This window comes from Protomyctophum parallelum (genome assembly GCF_964188405.1).
Source record: "Protomyctophum parallelum genome assembly, chromosome: 17".
NCBI classification, from domain to species: Eukaryota; Metazoa; Chordata; class Actinopteri; order Myctophiformes; family Myctophidae; genus Protomyctophum; species Protomyctophum parallelum.
The window spans coordinates 19,274,650-19,297,934 of NC_139719.1; the positions used below are offsets into that span (position 1 = coordinate 19,274,650).

Sequence of the window (23,285 nt, forward strand, 5' to 3'; positions counted from 1 at the left end):
AGCATATCAGCCCTTGCAGTCAGCCATTGCAGCCATACCAGCCTTGCTCAGTCAGCTCAGCCAGGCCTCTCTTGAGGCCTGGCTCTCTGTCTGCCTGGCCCGGTCTGCCCTGCCCTGCCTTGCAGCAACAGAACCAGCCTTTCTGGAAAGCCAGCCAGCTCAGAATGCGAGCTGAGCAAGCCAGTGCAGCAGCAAGCCCAGACTAGGTTACCGCAGCCTTACTGTGCAGCCACAGCCACTCAGTCTAGACCAGCAGGAGCTGGCCAGGCTCCAACCCTTGCAGCGCAGCCTTAGGCCGGACAGTCCCCCTGCCTGCACTTTGTTGCCTTCCTGGCCTGTCTGCCTGCCTAGGCGCCTCGGTCTTCCTGTCTGTCTGCCTTGGCCTGCCAGTCTGAAACTGGTTTAGACTAACTGCGTGCTTGCCAGCTGCGCTGGCTTGCTGAGCTCGTATTCTGAGCTGGCTGGCTTGCCAGCAAGGCTGGTTCTGTTGCTGCAAGGCAGGGCGGGGCAGACCGGGCCAGGCAGACAGAGAGCCAGGCCTCGAGAGAGGCCTGGCTGAGCTGACTGAGCAAGGCTGGTATGGCTACAATGGTTGACTGCAAGGGCTGATGTGCGCTGGCTTGGCAGCCTGACTTTCTACACTGGCTGACTGGCGGAGCTGGCTGGCTGCGTTGGCTGACTGGGCGGGCTTGCTGGCTAGCTGGCTTGCTGGACTCCCTGAGGGAAGCTTTGGGATGGATCTCTAGGGGCATCGGCTTGTGTTGAGCCTTCCAACGGCGTCTACCTTGATCTTCGTCCTAAGAAAGAAAGACAGAAAAAGAAACACACACACAAACTCAACTATGCAGCTTCCACATGAGGAAGGCAGGCAGGCACGCAGGCAGGCACAAGCTGCCTGCGTGCTTGCTTCGCCCTCCAGTTGCTGCTCCAGTTATTTGTTTTCCCTCAAACCCATCCTCAATGTGTTGGGTGAGGTTGAGCTCTGTCCAGCACAGGACGGGACGGAAACCAGCTTGGTCTTTAGTCAGCTTGGTGTCTATGAGTGGTATGAGGCGTTGGAGTAGCAGCCTCTCTTGTAGGTGATGCAGAGGAGGGAAATGGGTCGGTAGCTCTTTGAGGATGATGGGTCTTTGCCAGGTTTGGGGATTGCAACCACTTTGGCTTTTCTCCAGACAGAAGGGATGGTTTTCTGTGCCATGCATGTGTTCAGCATCCCCACGAGCCAGGTCTTTGCGTTAGGTTCCAGGTGCTGTATAATTTCTGCCAGTATGTCATCAATCCCTGCTGCTTTTCCGGGTTTCAACTTTCCCATTGCAGTTTTGAGTTCTTCTAGGTCGAAGGGTTTGGTTTGAGGGCTGGCTGATTGTGGTTGGTCTGATACCACTGTGCGATGGTATTCTCCTGTGGGTCGTGGCGGTGTTGGTTACGACTGTTGGCCACCAGTTGTGATGCAACAGAGTTCGCTGTGACCGTTGTGAATTATGGGTGGCTCCCTGAGGTCCTTGATCGCCATTGGGTCCAACAGTGGTCATTGAAGCGTGCACACACATGCACACATGCACCTACACACACAGGGGCACATGCGTATGCACACCTGGACCTTTAAATGAACAACAACACAAAAACTAAGGCACTGGTGTCGGACTTCTGGTTTACCGGAACGGGGTTCAACTCCCTGCAGTGCCCTGCTCAATGTGTTGTATTTCATTCATTGGTCCATGGTCTCAGGTCATTGAGCGGCGCGCTATAGTGTGCGATTCTTCATCATTGTTGAGGATTTTTTAAAGGTGAAAATCAAGGAAAAGCAAAAGGCTATAGTCCATGGTCACGGACCGCATACTGGTCAAGGTCATTTATACTGGTGAAGATCATTTACTAGTCTTCTAAAGGTCATTTATACTGGTGAAGATCATTTACTAGTCTTCTAAAGGTCATTTATACTGGTCAAGGTCATTTACTAGTCTCATGAAGGTAATTTATACTGGTCAGTCATATACTGGTCACGGTCATTTATACTGGTCAAGGTCATTTGTACTTGTCAAGGTCATTTATACTGGTCAAGGTCATTTACTAGTCTTATTGAAGGTCATTTATACTGCTCAAGGTTATTGATCAATATCAATGACCTTGATGACCCCAAGGTCATTAAGTGGCATGCTATAGTGCGCGATTCTTCATCATTGTTCACGATTTGAAAAAAGGTTAAATCGCGGAAAAGCGAAAGGCTATAGTCCATAGTCTCGGAGGGCATACAAAAATGTGTGGTGCTATACAGGCCGTTCTGGAAGATTTGGGACAGAGGTTCATCGTTGGCATCCAGGGAGTGTGTGTGCAAGATTTGGCATCGACCGGGTTAATGGTGCTGGAGATTAGCTGTTAACAAACTGACGGACACACACACACACACACACACTCACTCAGAGTGCAAAACATACTCTATCCCCATGGCTTTGGCCTGGTGCCATACCGTTATTAATTATTGCCTACAATGTCAATTGTGAAATTACTTTACCGTTGCAATGCAAAATTTACATTTCAACGAATGGACCTCGTAAAACAAAACAAAAACCAAGGCACTGGTTGTGGTACTTCTGGTTTACCGGAATGGGGTTCAACTCCCTGCAGTGCTCTGCTCAATTTGTTGTATTTACATGGTTCATTTTTATTTTCTGCTCATTGTGTTGCCTTTTCATAGATGATAACCCCCAGGTTCTTTAATGTGTTTGCACTCCCTACAGTTAGGTTACCAAGTCTATTTATTTATTATTTCTGTTCACTAGAACTAGAACCAATTACCAAAGTAGGCTTTCTAATGACACAACTCGCCTTTGTTTTTATGTGTAGCAAAAACGTTCTTTTTATTTACGCCAAAGAGTAGAGGCTGGTCTGCATTCATGCGAGCGGGGAAGTTTAGAGTAACATAGCTCTAAATGAAACGCATTAGAGCTATGGACCAGAGCTAGTAGTCATAGCACTTCATGGTATATGCATAGTTTATATAGTTTCATTATAGATATATTAAACAGAGAGGACTGGAGTCAATTGGGTTATATTATGTTTAACACTAATTTGAAGCTGTCAAAATCTGACAGACTTCTGGCGGCCATGGCCACGCCCACCTTTTGGTAACGCCCACTTTCGGCCAAGCCCACAAAAAGGACCCCCATGTCATTTGCCAGGCAGGCTCCACTCTCAGACAGATATTTGGCTCCGTCTTATGAGCTAATTTAGAACTTCCTGTCTGAGAGCTAGCTAATTTAAGACATCCGGTTGCCTTCAGAATAAAATAAGGTTATTTAATTCGTTAATTAAATAATTGTCAATGCCCCAAGGCACAGCACTTTTTTGAGCGTTGACCTCAGTAGAAGGTCTGCTGCCGTGAATTTTACACCTCTCCCACTTAGCGGAGAGTGGGGTGTGGTACAGGACATCTCCCCGAACGCGTGGGTATACTGCATCTACAAGTAGTACAAGATAAATTGAAACCATTGACACCTACTTCGATGGTTCAGTTGTCATCTATGCCGGGGAATTTAGCAGCTCTCATTCAAGCGTTTTTTCAAAATCCAGGTCACACATTTGATTGCAAAACAATCTGTGGTGTCACTCAACAACTAGTGAATAGCATCTTACTTGGCCTTAGGAATGCACAATGACCCATTAGATTTTATACACAAACTAGTAGTTTGGTTGAGTATGTGTGGTGTCCACACAGTTGTTCAAGCAAAACATACAGACATCTGTACATTCTGTGCCTGGACAGTTGAAAGCAATTAACAGAACAATAACGGAGGACAATTTGGAAGAAGATGATGATGATGTGGTTTTATGCAATGAAAGTCTAAATGACAATATGTGTGAAGCTATACCATTACCAATTCTAACATTTCTACAACAGACATCTGCTATCAAAAAATGTCACACACGGCTTGAAGAAGCAGCAGCGCAGGACTCAACATTTAGACGGAAACTTGAGAAATTCAATCTAGCCAACACATCAGTGTCATTAGTGTCTCAGAAATGTTCTAGGACAGAAGTATGCACCATATTAAATAGATTTGTAGAATACACACTTCGGTCTCCTTTCCTTGGAGATGACCTGCTTTGCCTGAAAAGTCTTAGTCTGTATAGTTGTACTCAATGTGGTGACAAGGCCTTACCATCTACAAAGAACATGTCACAATTCATAGTGCAGCCACTTGACGTGTCACAAAAAGGCATCTTAGACACTATTGCACAAATATTACCTGCTCAATCTGAACAATGTGAAACATGTCAGCAGGAAAAGAGCTTATCAACATATGAAGTAATTAACAGCCCACAGACCTTACTTCTCCTGTTAAGAGCTGGCACAAAAATTCCAAAAACGTTCAATTTATCCTGTCTGTACCACCAAAATGAGTATGCTTTGACCAGTATGTGTGTCTTTTTCGACAGGCCACCATATGCGTCATTGTACATCCTTAAAGATCATAAATGGCATATCTGGACAAATGAATCGAATGACACAGCAGGCTATACCTTTGAGCTGATGCAAAGAACATCCGCTCGACAGCACACAAAGACAGTAGTCACAAGTAGTTTCTATGTCGTGTCATACGAGAAAATAAATAGTCGAGAAATAATCAAGTTTCGTCAGGACAAACAAATGCATAAATGCACAGACCGATGCAATCAACGCACACAAGTGACACCCATTCCAAAGCTAGAGGTAACTCCTTGACCTGACTTAGCTTGCGTAGAGAAAGTGATTTCATGTCAATGCCCCAAGGCACAGCACTTTTTTGAGCGTTGACCCCAGTAGAAGGTCTGCTGCTGTGAATTTTACACCTCTCTCGCTTAGCGGAGAGTGGGGTGTGGTAGAGGACATCTCCCCGAACACGTGGGTATGTCCAGATAGTTGCCTCGCGGAGGCCTCTTTGTCCAGTGTCCATTCTGGGTCCGGAAACGGTACTTTTTTCAGCGTTGACCACAGTAGAAGGTCTGCTGCTGTGAATTTTACACCTCTCCCGCTTAGCGGAGAGTGGGGTGTGGTACAGGACATCTCCCCGAACGCGTGGGTATGTCCAGATAGTTGCCTCGCGGAGCCGTCTTTTGTCCAGTGTCCATTCTGGGTCCGGAAACGGTACTTTTTGTCAGCCTTGACCCCAGTAGAAGGTCTGCTGCTGTGAATTTTACACCTCTCCCGCTTAGCGGAGAGTGTGGTGTGGTAGAGGACATCTCCCCGAACGTGTGGGTATGTCCAGATAGTTGCCTCGCGGAGGCCTCTTTGTCCAGTGTCCATTCTGGGTCCGGAAACGGTACTTTTTGTCAGCATTGACCCCAGTAGAAGGTCTGCTGCTGTGAATTTTACACCTCTCCCGCTTAGCGGAGAGTGTGGTGTGGTAGAGGACATCTCCCCGAACGTGTGGGTATGTCCAGATAGTTGCCTCGCGGAGGCCTCTTTGTCCAGTGTCCATTCTGGGTCCGGAAACGGTACTTTTTTCAGCGTTGACCACAGTAGAAGGTCTGCTGCTGTGAATTTTACACCTCTCCCGCTTAGCGGAGAGTGGGGTGTGGTACAGGACATCTCCCCGAACGCGTAGGTATGTCCAGATAGTTGCCTCGCGGAGCCGTCTTTTGTCCAGTGTCCATTCTGGGTCCGGAAACGGTACTTTCTGTCAGCCTTGACCCCAGTAGAAGGTCTGCTACTGTGAATTTTACACCTCTCCCGCTTAGCGGAGAGTGGGGTGTGGTATAGGACATCTCCCCGAACGCGTGGGTATGTCCAGATAGTTGCCTTGCGGAGCCGTCTTTTGTCCAGTGTCCACTTTATAAAGTCCATGCACTCCAGTGAATAGCATTTATCCATTTAGATAACTTTATTATTATTATTATAAGGATTTAATTACTTATTCTTACACAGAAACATAATGTGTGTCTTATAGCATCATATAGCATCATTTAAATGCTTAATTTGTAGTTTTAATGTGCAAATTAAACTTTTTTTCAATACTCTAGAGGGTACTCTTATTTTGAAGAGATCGTCCACCGGAAGTCTTAAATTAGCTCACTAGATTAGCTCACTAGACGCTGCCTAGCAGAACAGATCGAGGTAGGAGGCATTGAACGCATTGAACTTTACTTGTTTTTACCTCTTTTTTTACCTTCTTCAGCCTAGCCTGGCTCCAGCCTAGCCGCATTTTGCAACTCTTGATTGTTTTTATAATAGGATGAATCTAGAGTTGCAATACCCTCCAATTCATACACTTTTCTTTTGCGATCTGCTTGTATTAAATGACGTTAAAACTGGAACATTGCAGCTAGGGACAGTTTGAATGATCCACTTTCAGTCTGCCGAGCTTGTTTTATAAAAATCCACCGTAGACATGTTATGAGCTACTTTATGTCAAGAAAGTACATGCTGTGAGCCTGTGATAAGTGTTGGAGTTTGCAAGCACTCGTTTTTTTTTAACGGATCGTGCTGCTGTCTCCATTATGTGAAAATTCGATACTTGGCACGCAGGGCCGTTCAGTTACTTCGACAAGCTTAGCGCCTCCAAACTTCAACACACAGAATTTATTGACATAAAATAGCTCATTACATCTTTATGAAACAAACGCTTTGCAGTTTGAAAGAGGATAATTCAAGCTTTCCCTACAGCTGCAATGTTTAATACAAGCAGATCGCAAACGCAAATTGGATGAGTCAATGGAGGGTATTGCAACTAGATTCATCCCATTATAAAAAAATCTAAAAAATGAAGCTGATGCATATTACCGGTAGTTCTCCCTAATAGGCATCAGGTGGCGACATAACTGCACGTAATTAATACTTGCAGTTGATATCAAACATTTTCATGGCAAGTATGTTCATTAAAGATACTGTAGCGTCAAAGTCCTACTACTTTGTGCTACTGGTTGCCCGATGCCGAGGATCTATAGTTCAGACGTGTGATAAAAAAGACTGATGTCCAAACGTTGACTTAAAGTTAAAAAATGTTATTTATTCACTAACTTATAATAAAACAAAAGAGTGTCAAAGCCATATAAATCAAGGAATAAACCCACACGGAAAGGACTTATATGTTACATATATGTTAGACATATATGTCTAACATATATGTAACATATATGTTAGACATATATATTACATATATGATAGACATATATGTAACATATATGAAATTGGACCCCCTGAACATATATGTGCATATATGCACTTATATGAACATATATGCACATATATGCACATGTACATATATGTACATAAATAATATAATATAATAATAATAATACAATTATAAATAATACAATAATAATAATAATATAATAGCAACAATTTTATTTACACAGAAATTGTGTATGTGGTTTGGGAACCAGTGATGTAGCCTATTATAATCTATATCTTTATCTTTCTGAATAAAAAAAATATGTGTCAGAAAAGAAGACCTCGGAGATGTTTCTTGGGAGAATAAACATTTAATTATGGCATTGGCATATAAAAATAAATCATAATAAATTATAATTAGCTCATAAATAACAAAAAATACAGGTGGGGGCTCCAGGACACCATGCAAGGCTTCTCTCCGGCACTCGTCATCCCCAAATCTGATTTGATCAAAAAGAGGCATCATTAGTTCAGAAGCAAGCTACAAAATGCACATCACAATTTGCGTCATGTCATCATGACGGTACAATACACTATGATGTATCATTCTCCATTCATTGTCAATCTGAATTTAATGTTTGTGTAGTCAGTGGACAGACATTAAAGCTGGATATAGGAGGGGCTGTATCAACAGCTTTATTTCATTTTAATAATATCATTACTTGTTTGTCTACTTCTTGTGGAACCGCCGCAGCTCCGTCAGCTTTCCGTTTACTGCTGTTCCCAGCATGCCTTTGGTTGACTGCGGGAACTTCTTTAATGTGGCTTCTACATAGAATCAAGGAAAAGGCAATAATGAGAAGACAGTGGACCCGATTTATAATTTAGGCATTTAGCAATGTAAATCGCTCTTAATCCAGAGCGATTTACATTTAAGCAAGAACAAAACATGGCAATACAAAAAAATACATGCTTGAAGTCAACTAGAATTCAAGCAGTCCATCTGTTAGTGTGTACACAAACCTATTGTTGACGATTGTTGGCCTTTAACCAAAAAGATGGTATATGGAATGAATAGATTTAAACAAGCTTTTCTCACAAATGTCACTTTAATTAGTATTGGCGACGTGACAGCACTCATCAGCACAGGTTATTTAGTGATAAGACATGCAAATCAAGCAAATTAACTAAAAGCATGATATGGTGCAAATGGCATGATTAATGATGAACCCATTTAGACCTGAAATACCCTTCATGTCAAAGTGCAATTCAATCTGGGAGTCATTTTGGACGTTACTACATTATACAGGGCTGGGTGTTAATGGACAAATTAAAATATCACAGGCCCTGTTATTTGTAGAGTGAGTATATATAGTTATATGTTCATTGAATGTTAACAATATTCTAAAAATAAAAACTAAGGTTACGACTGCGTTTTGAATTGGCCTCAAGTCTAAATGGGTTATGGGTGAAGAAGGGTGCAGTAGATGTAGGGAGGCATACTATGATCCGACGCGCATTGGTCCGAGGTTAGGTTTAGGTGTGCTGCGCCCTGGGGGAGGTTAGGGTTAGGGTGAGGGTCTGCGCTGGGGGTCGGGGTTAGGTTTAGGTGTGCTGCCCCCGGGGAGGTTAGGGTTAGGGTGAGGGTTTGAGGTAGGTTGTCGATCACACCAATGCATCGGACCAATGCTCCGTCGGACCAAACACATGCACTCGTAGATGTAGATCAGTTTTTCCCAATCTTTTCTTGTGGCAGAACCAACATGAAAATCTTCAATTGTTTTCACGGCCCGCCTATCGGTTCACATAACCTGGCACTGGCAGTAGACAAGTTGATACTGTAGGTGGGCCACGTGCATTTTCTTAAGTTGTTTATTTGATGTTTATTTAATGATCAATCAACTTGTGTTCTGGCTTAGATCAATGGAACATAGTATACTTATTCCATTCTAAGAAACACCATAAAATAGTATCATTTTTAAAGACTTCTTTAAATATGAATGTTATATTTTAATAACATTCTAGTGTTTTGTCCAATGATTTGGGGGCCCACTTGAAATCCCCTTGCGGCCCACCAGTTGGGAACCACTGCTGTAGGACAACAATTATTATATATTTTTTTTTAAGATATTTTTTTGCGGCTTACGCCTTTATTGATTTTTTAAGGGATAGAAAGTAGGCTGACAGGAAACGGGAGAGAGATGGGGGGATGACATGCGGTAAAGGCCGTGTCGGGTCCGGGAGTCGAACCCGCGGCACACCGCGACTGGATCACCAGTCCGGTGCCCAGACCGTTACGCTACGGCCTGGGCCAGGACAACAATTATTGACTAACCAACTACTGTACATGTTCTACAACCCAGAGGACCACACTTATCTCAGTGGAAGCACACTAGTAGCCCAGAATATAGACTATAGTGAGCTGCGATGAAGTGAGCAAATTAAGTTAGGCTTTTATAATTACCAGGTGCTACGCCGTGCAGATTTCTGCAATGGGTGTCATCACTTACCTGATATTTTCTGACTCCAGTGATAAACTACCACTGATGGCTAATAAATAGTGAAAATAGGGATGGTTAAAGTAGTCAACTCAATGCATATCTATGAACTGTTCTTTTTCTTCTTGAATTCTTTTTTTGTACTCACCAAGTATGGCGTTCTTTTTCTCTGGATCCAGGGCCTTCAAATGTTCCCCAGTGCCACGCTTTGACATCCCACCTAAATAAGATATTTGAAACATTATTTTTCAAAATCCCCCTAACTACATGATGTTTCACTTAAGCAATATCTCAGATTTATGTTATGGAGGTACAAACGGAAATACATTATCCCAAGCAGGTTCAAATCTTAATTCTGCATTAGTTAATGGATCGACTTAAAGAGATTTTGGGGAAAAAAATACCGCTGAGGTTGCTCTCCAGGAGTTCCTCAATAGGGAACACGCCCATCAGCAGCAATCACACCATTTGGGTTGGAGTGGTGCTGTTGGAGGTGGAAAACCAGGTTGTCCTGTTGCACAGGACTCCTGATCCTTTCACAATTTCAATCTGAAAAAATAAATAAATATCACATTTAAGTTAACAATTTAGACCTGAGGAGGAGGATTCTAAAAAGTGCCATTTCTTCCTCTGCCTAGTGGTATTGTGCGATTTGCAGCATTTTGTACTCCTGCGAACTTTGGAAACCAATCTTAGCCAATCAGGATGAAAAATCTGAAAGACATGTTTCGTTGAATGGCTCTAGAGAGACTGCATTGTACCAATTTGCGCGATGTTTGGACAAAATCTGTAGGTGTACTGTCAAAACATTTGTTTTGCACAAAGTGGCCTCCTGGTGGCACTATAACAGGCCAATGTGAAAACTTTGGGGCAGAGGTTCAGCTCTGGCATTCAGGGAGTGTGTGTGCATAATATGGCTGCGATCAAGCCAGCGGTGCCAGAGATTAGCTGTTCACAGACGGACGGACGGACACACGGACGGACGGACGGACGGAGTGCAAAACATACTCTCTCCCTATGCCTACGGCCTGGTGGAGACAATGACAATGTACTTACTTTCGGGGGACCTTCAGGTGCATTTGACCGGTGTTGCTCGCGACAGGGAGGTCTGGAGCTCTCTGCTGGAGCTGTTGCCCTCACGACACGGCCCGGATAAGGGGTAGACGATGGCTGGATGGATGGATGGCTCTTAAAATTAAACAGTGACATGACAAAAGTGTTAACTTTTACAGTAGTGGGCAGGACAGCACTCTACTACTGTAAAACTTCAGTTACTTTGCTGCTGTTTTTATTAGCCTGGCCAGCATTCCTTTTTGGGTTCACACAGAACTTTTGTAACACAGACCAGGCTTTCCTCCGAGGTGGAAAGCCTGGTGATGCGAGGTTACGTTTTTATAAACTGTTTCCTGAACGGAAAACTGAAAAAAGCTGCAGCCGCATTATTTGGACTTTTTTGGTTGTGGGACAAAAACATAGCAGGCTGCATAATGCTGCCTTCACATTTACACCAGCAATATTATTTTGCTGCCATGATCTGAGAAAGTAATGATGGTCAATGCATTGTCTACAGATAATTAACCATTGTCCCAGGAGGTCCAAAAGCAGAGCAGCAAAGTTGAGGATAGTTAAAAATTCTAAAAAGAAAAAAGAAAAAAAATCAATTGTTGATCAATTGTTAACATACCTACCTGCTGGCAGTGCAAATACATTGATAATTTTGTGAGATCAGCCCTTAACAAACCAATTTGCCTCCTCTAGTCAAATATAAGTAAATCACAATTCACAATCCTTCTGTCAAATATTACTCACCTGCAATGTTTGTGCTGATGTGTCTCTATCAGTGTCCATGTCTCTAATTGGTCGATTCTTAAACAATTATAAACACAAATGCAGCAAGTTAATTACCCTACCAATGAGACCAACATCATACAAACTTATCTATGGTGAAAAAAAGCAAGTAGGCCTACAATAAAAAATAAAATAAAAATAAGCCAGAAAGGCGATGTCGTCTTTAATTTGAGGTATATCTAGTGTAGGGATGAATAGGAAAGGATCAATCACGATGATCAGATCAACAGACAGTAAGTAATAAGTATAGTTAACCTTGGTACTAAGGCTAATTATAATAACCTTTGTTAAGGTTACCCTTGATAGTAAGGTAATAACAATAAAACATTGTGTGATGGCATGCCTAAAATGGCTTATCTACAAGCTCACATAGCTGTAGGTATTTTCAGTGTGCAACACCATCACACAACGGCCCATAATGTCACTGCGGTTCGGGCTCTTCCCACTTTGACATCTGAGCGGCTGCGCTCAGATGTCAAAACGGCACGACTCCACACTGGAGGGCTCGTTATAATAAGAAACGATAAGAATAATAATAATATGACGGCGGAGCCTTGCTTCGTGACGTCGTCAGTATTTAGCCTTTACTGTAGCGTATCTTCTCCCATAGCGGGTTCAGCTCCGAGCGTGCACCTGCCGTTTAGCCCACCGGCGTTCAATACAACGAGAGCCTGCTTGCTAGGCAGTCCTCGAAGAATAGTCTGTGTGGAATTAAATAGGTTTCCTTCCGACCTTTTAGTATGGGTTCCAGTTGTCTTCGCTGTGGCAGGGCTGCCCCCCTGTTGCGTCACGATAACTGTGAACTCCTGGAACTCCCGTTCCTAATTCACTCATTCATCCGTGTCGTCCGAGGTCTCTGTCCCGCGGACATTCCCTGGCCCGATCCTGAAAGCCTGTGACGGGGAGAGTGACAGTTAAGGCATGCAGAGATATATACACAGGAGTGTGTGTGTTTGGTGAGAGCGTGTGTGTCTGCTTACCCCCCGACGGTTTGTGCGTGCGTGCCTCCGTGAGCGCTTGTGTGTGTGAACCAGCCGCTGTCAGACCGACTACTAAGTCTTCCTTTTATACGCCGGGTGTGGCCGCTTGCTGGTTTGGGCGCGGTCCGTCCATCAGCTCAATCTGGTGGAGGAGGAGGTTCGGGACGTAGACATCCCCTATTAGGCGGCCGAGGGCGTGTCTTACGATCCGAGGCGTCTTCTGTCTGACAGCTTGTCTGGTTGCCCTGGCAACGCACTTACCATCGCGGGGTGTCGCTCGCGAGACCCCACAATATATATAAATGCACCATTTACCAATGGAAAAATCTGACTACTGTACTTCCAAAAGGGCAATTAGGAGATAGATGACGAAAAATATCTGAGTGCATTAATGACGTGTCATTTAGAATTAGATACTGCTTTAATTAGAATCTTGGATTACTTTGTGGTAGCATGTACTGTACATAATAAACACACAAAAGACCACACTTACCTTTTTCTTAGAAAGATCCATTCCCCCCTCCTCCTCCACAAATTTTAGGTTAGGCTTGGGGGTCCGTTTACTGCCCTGCCCCTGTTGCTCTCGTCTCTCCATCTCCTCCAAAGTCTTCTGAATTAGCTGGAACATGAATAAGTGTTATGAAACTATAAATTTGTTCTGATCTTTGTCATTCCTTGCCAGTAGGCTCCGTTCCCCCAGTGTCTTTGTGCCACACATAGCCACCGCAAGTAGCCTTGCCGAGCCATGAGGCCCATAGGGCAGGAGCCTATCTCCTGTTTCTGTAGCCATGAGGCCCATAGGGCAGGAGCCTATCTCCTGTTTCTGTACCGTGAGGCAGCTTGATGTACAAGTACACCCCCTGAACATGACGCTAGTATGTCGCAGGGACTTACCCCCAATCCAACCCTTGATGCTGAGTGTCAAGCAGGGAGGCATTCTCAGGACACTCTAACCACAAGGCCACTGAGCTGGTGGCTCAGTAGCCACTGCAAGCTCCTTTACAAATAACGAATCCCTTGGAGAATTTTGGATTCTGGCCCAAGCCTCTCGCCGAATTTTAATGTCTCCTCCCAAGTGAATCTGACAAGAAGCACAAACAGAAATAATCAGTATTACTACAGTACATATTTCATTACATATAATGTAACAAATGTTTTAATTTTGTCTGCTGATGTATTTGTTTCACTTCCATTTTTGCTTATTTTGTATGACTTCTGCTGTCAGGATTTAGAACTGTCAGGATTTAGAAGACATGTTAGAATCGTTGTCAGGTCTAAATGGGTTAAGTGAGTGTGTGTGTGATTTATTGTACATTTCTTTAACAGTTCTCTTAATTTTAACAAAAACAAAATACCTACAGCACATTTAACCAACTTCCTCTTCAAAATAGGAGCAACATGTAATGATTAGTCAACACTAGTTTTATTTTAAGTCTACTTACAGGACATTAACATCACATTTGAGTTCCTTTTGAATGCCTGTCAGATTTCTCTACATAACTGTCTCAGCTTTGGTGCGCAAATGCGCCTTGCATGCCTTTGATCTACGCACAGAAAACATTTTGACGACGTATGCGCACTGGCACATCGGTTGTGTGCCCCCCTGATTAGGCCATTAATTAAGATTCGAGTGCCAACCCTAACGAGCGAAGGTTCGAACCCCGAATGTTCGGGGACATCCTTACAATCCACACAGATCTAAGTTGATTTGTATTGTAGTGGCAATGTATACCTACACCCTACAGTATTTTGTGTGTGTGTGTGTGTGTGTGTGTGTGTGTGTGTGTGTGTGTGTGTGTGTGTGTACCTCGTCTCCTGTTGGAGATACAGATGGAGATGATTCCACTGCGTTGTCACTGCCAGACTCAGACTCTGAAACTACATATAGTACAGCAAAATGTAAACATTATTATTCACTTATACCAGTTTGATCAGTAGCCATTTTCAATGTGTGCGTAATGTTTTTATTTTCCACTTACTTTGTGATTTTGTCTTTGGGTTTGATAACACTGCATCTGTGACAGTTAGAAAGAGAACAACAAAGCAAAAGATTATGTTAAACATTATGCATCATAAATATATTATGGGAGAAGTTTGTGTCTTAAACTGGCTTTAGAATGTCTATGGACTTATTAGACAGATAATATGCAACAAAATTACACAATTAAATTAAAGTGGTATCAGTAATAAGAAGCTAAAATGTATGTCCATTATGACAATGACAAATAATGTTTCTTCACCATTGCATTGTGCATTGTGCCTATAGGCAATACAGCTTATTATAATTTATAAATAGCTAGTGGGATTTTATTTTTATTTTTTATCCAGTTAAAACAGTTAAGGAAATGTAGTGTTTTACCATATTTATTTTATGTCATCGTTACAGGCTAGACTTTTTTTTAATATATATATCTATCTATATTAATCCAGAGGGCCAATCCAAGTATGATGTATCTGTACCTTAAGTAGACCTACTGCACATGTAAAACAGAGCTATAAACCTTACATCTTATTTTAGTCTTGAGAGAAAAAATGCTGCTTTGTCTAAATGACTACAAAACAAAATGCTATTTTTTTTCTTCAAAAAATGTATAAAACGATGCAATGTGATATAGCTCTGTCTACAAAATGCTGTACCCTCCAACTGTATATATACTTTATGTGTGCAATATGTGGTTTTAGTTATTTTAGATTGTAGCAGTGAGCCTGTTGTCTCTGATGTCATGGACACTGGTCTCACTACCTTCCTGGACTACAATTCCCATAATTCTTTGGTGCACTGCTCCTCCTTGTGGATAGGGGGAGAGCTGTCTTACTGAGACAACATGTAGTCCAGGAAGGAAGCTAGTGAGCCCAGTGTCCATGACATCAGAGACAACAGGCTCACTGCTACAATCTAAAATATCTAAAACCACATATTACACACATAAAGATCTCCAGGAAAGTGTTCTAAAGCTTCTAAACGTCATTAACATAATTTTTTTTGCAAAAAGGGTGAAGTGTCCCTATTTTGATCACAGCCCCGCCCCCGCTAATCATTTCAATGGAAGTGACGTACGTACATTCATTGTTTATTTGTTTTTACTTTTTAGCATCTTCTCTCGGTGCACCCGGACTGCTGTGGTGTGATTTTTCTTTCAAAGTTTGCACTCGAACTCTTTTCCCCTTCGAGAGAGGAGTTGTTCTTCTCTTGACTCTGAAAACACATAAGATGTAAGTACAGAAAACGACCTATAACTATAACGTCGGCATACTGTCTGTCCATTTGTGGCCATATACTGAAGCCACGTTAGCTTAACCAGCTAGCTAGCTAGCTAGCTGTGGGACAGCTTTAGCTAGCCAGCTTTAGCTCTAAGCTAGCTCTGGTTTAGCTTTAGCCCAAACATTTACCGCCTCCTCCCGGTTCCGAATTCCCGTAGACATAGTATACAAGTATACAACACAAAGCCAGCGGTTTGTTTCCATTGCGGTCCTTTCACGTGTATATGAATGTATTGAGTCTAATGTGCGTATTATAGGCTCGTCAGCATTATGAAAATATAGCTATTAGCTTGACACAAGTTACAAGCATGATTTATATTTATCCGTACCATGGTATCGCGCCGAAAGCTCGAGCGTACTAGTGAACTATTTTCCACCGTCTACGGGCGGTAGACTGTCTACCTACCCCCAAATGCATGTTTTCCAAATTAAAAGACTTAAGTTAGGTATATTTTTAATACTTATTAGTTATTACTTTGAGTGTTTTAGTATGACTCACCTTTCAGCAACAAAATGTGCCCCTGCCAGCGCACCCAATAAACCGTAGCAATATGCACTGCTGCTGTCAAAATCCTTAATGTCAGAGGTGGGAACTATTGCTTTACAATTCTCATCTAAATATTTTACATAAGCAAACATTTTTGCTGTGTGAACTAGTAGACGCCGGACTGTCTATAGCAAAAGTGAAATGATATAAATTGTCGAGTCTGAGAACAAGGTATGAGGTAAATTGGACTTGCTCCGTGGCTTGTGTCGGTGTAGAGTAGGTTCTATTCGCCACTCTGATTGGTGCGTACTACTGCGTGCTCGAGACCTTTAACTTTAGGCGGTAATAAGCACACATTAAAACTTTATTGAGCATTACAGGATGTCCTATTGAACAATGGGGGGAAAATAGGCTATAACACCCTTCTGTTTAGTTAATTTTTTTAAGTGTAAACTCACATTCTGTTAAAGAATCTGTCAGTTATTAATGTCGTCTTCTTTTTCTCCTTTTTTTAAAAATTAAAGAATGTCTAGACGTAAGTACAAATTGTACTTGGAGCCTAACAGAAAAATAAAATTGCCTCCTCCAAGACTGAAAAGAGGACATTTGGATGTAAGTCACTTTATGAGAAATGTAGAATAATACCCCATATTCAGAATTAATCAATTATGAGACATAATCTGATGTTTTACCTGATGTTATTTGTCTTGAAAATGTTTTCAGTGTGACAAAATCAGTTCATCTTCGGACTCTTCGCACACTGCAGATGCTGAGGTGAGAGATTAATATTGTGAGTTTGTAGATCTGCTATTTTCACTATTCATTGCATGACACCGTTGTACTACTTATTATAATATAGTATAATCAAAACTTTTGGACGTGTTTTTATAAAAATTGTATTTATTGAAAACATAGATTTGTTTAAAATTAATAATAATGTAATTGTATTTATTATTAAACAACCTACTGTTTGTTAAATACATTATTTCGTAATTTGCATTCAGGTAATTCTTACTGCTGCCAGCCGCTTGGAAGATGAAGTGGGACCAGGTCCAAATGCCGAGGTGAGTTCATGACACGACACATATGGATTCAAATTCGCCATGACTGAGTTCAATTATTTGGATTCCATAGAAGTCAACAGGTATTAACAAAATGAAATAATGCGAAGGCATGGCCCGTTAAAATTGAACCCCTTTTGGTGTTTTAACTAAGCATTATGTTATACTTTATCTATTGAAAAATAGCACTCGGCACACCCGGTGTGCAGCACACTGGATTTTCGAACTACAACACACCGAGTGCACTGAATAAACGAACGACAAGAGAGCACACCAGTGCGTTCAAGGCGCATTTCCGAACGCACCCATGAGGACACGAGCTGTGGTTTCACTGTTAATGTATGTAGGCACAAGGACTCATCAATGTGTTTTGTCATTTATAGCCTAAGCCATCTGATGACCGAGATTCTCTACCAGTTCAATACGACGAAGACCTGTAAGGGTCGAAACGTTTGTGTGCGGACATCCCTTCCTTTTCATTGTACGTATATTTTTTTGTCCAGCACCTGTATAATTTCTGGAGATGTTTCTGGAGATGTGTGTGTGCTTCCTTCTGGATCCTATCTCTAAGCTTTTCTATCAACCACACCTGAAGGTGGTTTCATTATTCTCATGCACCCTAGAGTCCCTATATTTTGTTGCTGAATATTTAGCAAAAATAGCATTTAAAATCTCACAGCATGATGTGTTGTGATTGTAGGTGAGACTATTTCCGGCAAGGGGTTTTGGTGAAGGAAAAAAAATCGGGCATGTCATTACAGGCGAAACTTAACAAAATATTAGTGAAAAAAGCATCAATGTGTTTTGTCATTTATAGCCATCTGATGACCGTGACGACCGAGATTCTCTACCAGATCCAGACGTCATGACTGACCAGGTAAGGCTTTCTATCAACCACACCTTCATTATTCTCATGCAGTCCCTATATTTTGTTTTTGTGTATTTGGTAAAAATAGCAGATTTAAAATCTCACAGCGTGATGCGTTGCAAGGCTATTTCTGGCAAAGGGGTTCGGTGAAAGAAAAAATCGGGCATGTCATTACAGGCTAAACTAAACAAAACAAAAATTGTGTAAATCTACAAGGTCTGATGTGAAGCATTGTGAGCTTGTAGATCTGATAGTTTCACTATTTCTTGTATGGCACTGTTGTGTGACAAAGTATAAAATGGGGCTTAAGTGGTTAGTCTTAAATCGTTAAGTGGTTACATATTTTTATTTGATTGATATTGATTTCAATATAAAAAATAACTAGACCTGTGCCTGTCGGGCACCAGCCTACTCGAGAGTGATGCTGGTTGGGGAAAGTTAGGCTGCATCCCCACCCTGTTATGCAATAACCGTTATACCCACCCGTTGTCAGAGTAACTGTTTGTCTGTCTACCTTTTGTGCCCATACTGTATATTGGAGCACTTATGAATGTTTTGTCATTTATAGCTCACGTCTTCATCTGACCTTGATGACCAAGATCTTCCATCTGATCCAGATGATATGACTGGCCAGGTGAGTTCTTCTACCAACCACGCCTAAGGTGCGTTTCATTAAAGATGTGTGTCAGTGGCCCAGGCCGTAGCGTAACGGTCTGGGCACCGGACTGGTGATCCAGTCGCGGTGTGCCGCGGGTTCGACTCCCGGACCCGACACGGCCTTAACCGCATGTCATCCCCCCATCTCTCTCCTGTTTCCTGTCAGCCTACTGTCTGTCCCTTAAAAAATCAATAAAAGGCGTAAGCCGCAAAAAAAATATCTTAAAAAAAAAAAAAAAGATGTGTGTCAGTTAAGGCTATGCACATGGCTAACTAGTGTTATTAACCATAATGATGGTTAACGGCAATTGGCAAAATAACTACTTTTGCATGTTTATACCGTCTGCCTTTTGAAAAAGGTACCACATTTTATATTAAACCTATGAGAAAAGCTGTGTTCACTGTCCTATGCAGACATATGCACTCATGTGGTGTTTTATTTTGCAGGTCATGAATCCATCTGGATTCTTTCTCCTTCCATCTGAGCGGCAACCAAGTGACATGGTCCAGGAATCTGGTTGTGAGTCATCATCAGAGGGCAGTGCTGAATCTGAAGTGGTCCAGGAATCTGGTCGTGAGTCAGAGGGCAGTACTTGTGAAGTTGATTCAGAAATGGAAGAGCTTCCAGAAGATGATCCATTCGGACAGATCGGGTTTGACATAAATATGGATTCAGTACTAATGTCAGCAGGTACAAAGGCTGAAGCTCTTCTCATGCTAATGAGTCATGCAGCAAAGCATAATATAACTGGAACACAACTTGAGGACTTGTTAAAGCTAATTAATATGTTGTTTGGCAAAGAGGTGTTGCCAAGATCAAAATATTAGTTCAACAAGGTCTTTAAAAACAACTCTGACATAGTGGAGTTCCACTTCTACTGCAAAAGCTGTAAATGTACATTGGCACGCAAAAATAAATAACCGATGCAAACATTTTGCATTGTGCAGTCTGTTCTTCCATGAACAGTGCAAGCTTCTTTATCAACGTACCAATTGCACCTCAAATTCAGGCACTTCTTGAAAATCCAGACAAAACACCACCAGTTTAATGGCTACTTTGGTTGTGGCTTCTGTTTACATCCTGGTACTCTAGTAGAGAAACAGGTGACTCCAGCAGTCTATGCAGACAGAGAGGCCAAGGCAATGCTGTTAGACATGGAGCAAGCAGTAGCACAAAACAAAAGTGTCATAAACATGCCTTATTTTGATATAGTGTGGGGGTTCGTACCAGATTATATGCATGCTGTTTTACTTGGTGTCATTAGACAATTCACATAGCTACTTTTGACAGGAAGTGGTCAACCATACTACATTGGAAGTCCCAACACTGAGGAGGCTTGAGAACAGGATGAAGGATATTAAGCCTCCACACCTGATAACACGACTACCCAGGCCCCTTGCAGAGCGCAAATACTGGAAAGCTTCAGAGTGGCGGGCATGGCTCCTATATTACAGCTTGCCAGTCCTGAATGGAATACTTAAACCATGCTATGTGAAGCATCTAAGCCTTCTGGTGTCTGCAGTATTTTTGCTTTTGCAAGAAAACATCAGCTTCCAAGATGTAAACAAAGCAGATGACATGCTGTTTGAGTTTGTCACCAAGGTTCAGTTGCTGTATTGGGAAGCAGCTATGACATTTAATGTACATCTGCTAACTCACCTGGCAAAGTCTTTAAAATTGTGGGGGCCACTCTGGGCACATTCAGCATTTGTGTTTAAGACTGCAAATGGTGGTCTTTTGAAACGGCTGCATGGAACTAAGTGTGTAGCTCTTCAGATAGTCAACAAATTCCTGTTCAATGCCTTTTTTCGCCTGTGTGTCTACTTTCCATAGACCAGATAGAGCAGAAATGCATTGTTTTAAAATCCGGTGATGAGGTGTACATTTGTGTCTTCCCAAATGCACATGAGCGAGACTAGTCTATTGTTTTAACCCATTCAGGACAGGAACCCCTTTTGTTGTTTTAAACATAGGTTTCTTCAGAAAACTGTCATATTTAGAAGACATTTGTAGAATACGTTTTCTATCCTAAATGGGTTAATCGATCATTAAGAGATTCTTCATCAAAGTTTGCAATGAATCACATCGAGCTGTTCTGCTCTAGAGTTGTCCCGATACCTTTTATTTTATTTTTCAGAGTACAAGTACTTATTCAGTCAATCACTCAAAAGCCCCCACATACTAACTGTATGGTGACCAGGTCTCGTGACATCCGGGATGGAGATCCCTGATGTCATAAATGCGACCTGCTGTCGCAATTGAGTCCATATATAGAGATCCCTGATCAATATTAGTACTGCATATGGATATATGTCAGAACCTTGTGGTTCCATATTAAGGTTGATCCTTCTACATCTATCCTTCCTCTTTGATGTCTCCCTTTTGACTGATAGCCTGTCCATTTAAACTTTAGATAGGCCTGCCCCAAAGTTTTGTGCATCTCATTATTTGTGTTCTCAACAGGCCTGAAAATTAAGGCCCGGCCCTACCTAAGCCTGTACACTCAAGACACTTCCCCCGCTGCCAACCTTAGATCTCCATATATGGAGCTGACCTGTTCTAACATAAAATATGTTGATCTGACCTCATCAAACCCTGTACACCCAAGACATGCTCCATATATGGCCAGTGGCGAGGTCGTTTCTCGCCCTCAGTGGTCTTACTGGTTAGGCTGTTTTGAGTGGTGCAATCACTCCTATAGACAGGTCCTTGTGTCAGAGCACGAAAATAGCGTTATAGCATTTGTTCACCACCATGTGTCACTGTTGCACAGCCTAACACACAGGCCAGGGAGGAGGGCTTGTACATATGTACAGCACAAGTACTGTACAGCACGTCAGCACCACTCAATAAAGACAGGTCTGATTTTTGAAAGGCATATTATGTGAATGGAATCTCTTTTTTTCTTTTTTTTTAAGGTTCTGGCGACAGCCTACAGAAACACCTTTGTGTTTTTGCACTTTTGTACGTTAGACACAATCAGGGATCCCAGCATTGTAAATGTATTTTCTAACCTATACAATTCAATATGCTTTATTTTTAATGTGCTTTATTTCAACTTTGAAATTTCACCCAAATGTGGGTTCGCCAAAACAATGTACCTGTGTTTTAAGGATGTGTGTGTATAATATGTATGTATGCGTGTGACTTTTCCATTTCATTGTATTCCTCACAAAGATGCCATTGACTGGCCCTGTATCTCAAATGGTCAAATAAATACTTGATTGAGGAATATAATATGCCTTTTGTATTTATATCAGCAAATATTATGTCTAACATATTTTATGTTGGACATACTAACCAGTTAATCGATAAGGTTATCAATTAATTGATCATTCCCATCCCTATCTCAGTCATATAGTTCACAATTACGTTTAGTAATCAAGCACCAGCTGCAAGCTGAAACTGATGAGCTGCGGTTTGAACAGTTTACTTTGTCTTTACATTGCTTAAACCTATGTGAGCAGTAGTGGAAAACATTTCTTAAGTTGAAGTATGAATACTGCAATGTAGAAATACTGTAAAGTATGGTAATAAAACTTTACTTAGGTAAGATTACTGGTATCAACTTAAGTAAGAGTATTGTGTGTAGGTAAAATGTATCAAAATGTAAAGTGTATCAAAATGCACTTAAAAGTACCAAAAGCAGAAAGTACTCATTATGTAGAAATGCTTAAAATGTCTAAAACATTTTGAAAATGGATCTACAAGTTCACAATTGGGAACATGTAGATTGGCCATTTTCAAATGGCCTATATCTAAGGTGGTTTCCCTACTGTATGTTTAGTCTCTTGAGACAAACTGTTGACTCAAGGGGGTGCCATTTTCCCTTTATTTTTGCAGATGGGTTCCCAGATTGCTGTAGGTTTTGTAATAAAAATACAAATTAACTAGTAACTAAAGTTCTCAAATAATTGTAGTGGAGTTAAAGTACAATATTCGTCTCTGAGATGTAGTGTAAGTGTAGTAGAAGTTAATAATAATAAATTGCAATGTTTAACACCCTCCAAAATACATTACATAGGCCTACACAATGACAGTTGGATCATTGTCATTGTGATATAAAAATGCTTAAATTAACTAAAATTGACCTTTTTTACTGTACATGTGTAAGCAGATATGTTAAAGTATTTCAAATAGATAAATTGACGGGGGGGGGGGGGGGGGGGGTCTACCAAAGATACAATGACTACTGTACTGGCAGCATAAATATGTACAAAGTAATGAGACCAGCTAAACCAGCATAGACCAGCATAGGCCAGTTTCACCAGCTGGTGATGCTGGGCTATGCTGGTCCACTAGCTAGCTGCTAGACCATTCAGCTAGACTGTGCGGCAAAATACGATGAGATAAATGTCTTGTTTTTACCTTTTTAATTCCCCCCCCCCCTTTCATAATGTAATGCTTTATATAAATATAGATAGGCCTACCGGTAGATAGATAGATAGATAGATAGATAGATAGATAGATAGATATGCCTTCCAAACAGATTAATGTCATGCAGCAGTTAATTTATGGTACACATAATTGGCCA

General features: G+C 41.7%; 1 protein-coding gene and 1 long non-coding RNA gene across 4 annotated transcripts in view; one reads left to right on the plus strand and one right to left on the minus strand.

Moving 5' to 3' along the window:
* cpn1 (carboxypeptidase N, polypeptide 1) overlaps positions 1 to 23,285 on the minus strand; it is a 409,472-nt gene that overhangs the window by 172,656 nt on the left and 213,531 nt on the right. The window lies entirely within an intron of this gene.
* Positions 18,043 to 19,768, plus strand: LOC310874440. The gene is made up of 3 exons (XR_014570568.1): positions 18,043 to 18,102; positions 18,662 to 18,727; positions 19,198 to 19,768. It is a non-coding gene; the product is annotated as an uncharacterized lncRNA (long non-coding RNA).